This window comes from Primulina tabacum, chromosome 17 (genome assembly GCF_025594145.1).
Source record: "Primulina tabacum isolate GXHZ01 chromosome 17, ASM2559414v2, whole genome shotgun sequence".
NCBI classification, from domain to species: domain Eukaryota; kingdom Viridiplantae; phylum Streptophyta; class Magnoliopsida; order Lamiales; family Gesneriaceae; genus Primulina; species Primulina tabacum.
In genome coordinates this window covers 13701019-13705355 of record NC_134566.1, presented here as the reverse complement: position 1 = coordinate 13705355, position 4337 = coordinate 13701019, and the positions used below count along the sequence as shown (strand labels likewise).

Sequence of the window (4337 nt, the reverse complement as noted above, 5' to 3'; positions counted from 1 at the left end):
AAGTGCATTAAAAACATCAAAAGTAATCTCTTCCTCCCCCACTCTCAATCTCAACTTCCCTTCTTGAACATCAATCAGGGTCTTGCCAGTCGCAAAGAATGGTCTCCCCAAAATCAAAGGAATTTCCATATCTTCCTCCATGTCGAGCACCACGAAATCTGCCGGAAAAATAAATTTGTCCACTTTCAATAGCACATCCTCAATCATTCCTCGTGGATACTTGACTTTCCTGGATACAGATAAAGGCATAAGATTAATACTTGCTCCAAGATCACACAAATCTTTATGGAAAACAACATCACCAATCATGCAAGGAATAGAAAAACTCCCTGGGTCTTTTAGTTTCGGTGGGATTTTGTTTTGCACCAAAGCAGAGCAATTTTCAGTTAATTTCACCTTCATGTGATCCTCCAACTTCCTCTTATTAGCTAATATGTCTTTCAAAAATTTAGCATAACTTAGCATTTGCATCAAAGCATCAGCAAAAGGAATATTGATATGCAATTTTTTAAATACCTCAAGAAACTTACCGAATTGTGCATCAAGTTTTGCTTTTTTCAGTGCTGCAAAAAAAGGGGGAGGTATAACAATTTTAGATTGTGCAGTGGGTGCTGGTGTAGAGTTAGAAGACTTACCTTTAGATGTCTCAGTCAGTTCATCCGGCACTTGATTTTTTTCTTTTTCTCTCGACTCTAAAATTTTTCCACTCTTCAACTCATTGGCCTTCACTTGCTCTTTTGGATTGGTCTCGGTGTTACTTGGCAAGGTGCCCGGCTCTCTACTTGCTATCATCTTTGCTAACTGTCCAATCTGATTTTCTAGCCCCTTTATCGATGCATCTTGATTTTGGAGTCTAGTTTCGGTAGATGAGATGAACTTAGACATCATTTGCTCCAAATTGGACTTCTCTTCTCTAGGAGGATCAGATCTGTACATCGGTTGTTTCCCATATGGTTGTCCTCCTTGTGGTCGATTCTGACTGTTTTGACTACCCCATGAGAAGTTGGGATGTTGCCTCCATCCAGGATTGTATGTGTTTGAATAAGGGTCATTCCTTGGACGGTTTTGGATTCCCACTTGATTCACAGGTGCCCCTACTGGCACATAAAAATGATTTCCATCTTGACAGTCCTTAACATAATGTTCTCCTCCGCATTTTTCACAAAATATCTCTTGAAGACGCATAGCCGTGCCACCCATATTCAACCCGTCTAGTTTCCTATTCAAGACATCAAGTTGTACAGTAATAGCAGAAAGGTCAGTTACCTGGTGAACTCCTGCACTTCTTCGCTGGTTGTTCCTTTCAGATTGAGGATGATAGCTGCTAGCAGCCATCTCCTCCAATAACTCGTATCCCTCCTCAGCAGTTTTTCTCAAGAGGTTTCTACAAGCAGCAGCATCTATCATAGTACGATTAGGAGTAAGCAAGCCATAGTAAAAAGGTTTGAAAAACTAACCCAAGTGGCAGTTCGTGATGAGGACATCTTCTTAATAAATCTTTGAAGCGCTCCCATGCCTCATATAACGACTCCTGATCGAATTGAGCAAATGTGGTGATGTCTGCCCGTAGCTTCATGGTCTTAGATGGAAGAAAGTATTTAATGAGAAACGTTTTCGCCATGTCCTCCCATGTGGTGATCGAACCTACAGGCAAACAATTCAACCATGCTTTAGCTTTATCACGTAAGGAGAAAGGAAATAAACACAGTCTAACAGCATCATCAGAAACTCCATTAAATTTAAAAGTATCGCAAATTTCAAGAAAATCTGCGATGTGCGTGTTTGGGTCATCTACTGCAGATCTTCCAAACTGGACTGTATTCTGAATCATCTGAATTATAGCTAGCTTGATTTCGAAGTGATTTGCTCGCACAATAGGCCTCACAATGCTGGGGCATGCACCATCCAAAGAAGGCTGGGCATATTCTAGCATTGGTATGCGGCGCGGCATCTCAACATGTCTATCTTCACGATGTTCCTCCTCATGCTCGTGCTCGTGCTCGTGCTCGTGTCTCTCCATCAGTTTCTTTAGTCTCTGCAGCTGTCTTCTCCTGCGGAAAGTTTTTTCAATTTCAGGGTCAAACTGCTCAAGCTCCACGTCAAGTGACTTTGGCATGCACTGGACGAGATATCTGTAATGGAATATGGAGTGTTAATTTAATAAATATGAAACAATGCTAAAGAAAATAACTAAAAATAAAATTATGAATTAACAGTCCCCGGCAACGACGCCAAAAACTTGATCGAGCAAAACTTGCACTGTGAAATCCTTAATAAAAATATGATTTTGTATGCTCAAAAATTAATCGCAAGTGCACGATGTCAAGTAATAGTATAATGTACGTGAGTACGAGTATCGTTCCACTGAGGACTATATTTGACAACTATTATTTTTAGTTATTAAATCTTTAGCAACGAAAATTGGTTGATTGATTATTACTACTATGATCAAATAAACATGCAAATCAAAATATTCAGGAATTAAATAATGAGATATAATATCTGGAATGGTTGATTTAAAAATTCAATGAGAAATGAATTTGTTGGAAATATCGGTTCACTTACCTCTCGTTAATTAATTAATTCGTTCGATAGTGACTGTATGCTTCCGACAGGATTTCCTATTCAATTGAACACACTCTCTCGAGTTATGCCAAACTAATTCTACTCAATGAAGTAATTAAATGTCTTAAATTATTTATCAAGAGCGAATTGCATGTCGATATATGAAATCCCCTAGTTTTCGACCCTTAGGACTATAACTATCGGCGCGTATCCAATTTCATATATCTATGTAAATTGTAGATCCACGGATTATACTACTCGTTCATATCACAAGTTATTCTCTCCAACTCACTCGCAATATAAAAACGTTGTTAAAGTTAGCTACGCTCTAACAACACGATAAAACAATAGTAAAATCAAGAATAAATCACAAATCGAAATATGAATTAACTAAATTAGAGTTCGGGGTAGGATCCCCTTAAATCCCAACAAATATTTTAAGTTTAGCTACTCGAATTCATAATAGACATAAACACAACAATGTTTAAAAGATAAAAACTAAGTTAGAAATACTAAATTTGACGAAAATTGCGAGGAACGACGCCCGAAAATCTTCGAATCTTCAACTCCAAGCGCAAAGTTCTCTCCAAAGCTTCGTGGCGGCTCTCCAATAATGTCTGAATGATCCTCAAAAACGTCCCAATTCCCACCATATTGCCCATATCCAGAAACTAAGGAAAAGAATCGTCCAAAATTTTTTCCAAAAATACAGGCGCGCCCGGGCAGACATAAGTTTCCACCCGGGCGGATGTCTTTCGCAGATTTTTTTTTCACTTCCTCTCTGAAGCGCCCGGGCGGATATAAGTTTCCGCCCGGGCGGATGACTCTCGAAAAAAAACTTCTTTCTCACATCTTGAGGCGCCCGGGCGGACATAAATATGCGCCCGGGCGGATGAATTGCAAATTTCTCCCTTTCATTTTCAGTTTCTTCATAAATCTCCTGCATTTTCACCAGCTAAACACATGAGCAACAAGAAAACATAAATTCTGCTCAAATAACATAAAATTCATGAAATCTAAATGATAAATGCAACACAACGGGACACAACAAGATAAGAAAAACAAGTAAAATCCACATATATCATCTTACTACCCTTCCACTGCATCGAGGTGGCATGATGTCTTGACTTGGTTCAGTGGTATCATTAATGGTTTCCTTAACAACTTTATTTGGACGTCGAATGATCTCATCATTGAGTAACTCCTCGAGTACAATCTTACTTCGAGGCTTGAAGTTAGTTATGTAATCATCTTCAAGAAAGATGACATTTGTCTATACAATTACCTTCTTATCTTGAGGATCATAAAACCAACCTCCTCTCGTTCCCTTGGCGTATCCCACGAACAAACACACTTTTGAACGTGGATGCAATTTCCCAGTCTTTCCTTCCAACACATGTGCTGGGCATCCCCATATGCGAAAGTGAGATAAACTAGGTTTTTTCCCATTCCACAACTCTAGAGGTGTTTTATGGATTGACTTTGATGGCGCTCCATTCAAAATGTAAGTGGCTGTCTCTATTGCATAACCCCAAAACGAGATTGGCAGTGAAGAGTAGCTCATCATAGATCTCACCATATCAAGCAAAGTGCGATTTCTCCTTTCAGCAACACCATTTTTCTGAGGTGTCCAGGTGCAGTGAGTTGGTATAAAATACCATGCTCTAGCATATAGTCTTTGAACTCGGTATCAAGATACTCGTCGCCTCGAGCTGATCGAAGACACTTTAAAGATTTACCTAGCTGCCTTTCGGCTTCCACGTGAAATTCTT

The 4337-nt window shown here is 39.3% G+C and overlaps 1 non-coding gene across 1 annotated transcript; it reads left to right on the top strand.

Moving 5' to 3' along the window:
* Window positions 1-1466: 1466 nt before the first annotated feature.
* On the top strand, window positions 1467-1572 carry LOC142532092 (small nucleolar RNA R71). Its single transcript, XR_012816486.1, has one exon. It is a non-coding gene; the product is annotated as a small nucleolar RNA R71 (small nucleolar RNA).
* Window positions 1573-4337: the final 2765 nt, after the last annotated feature.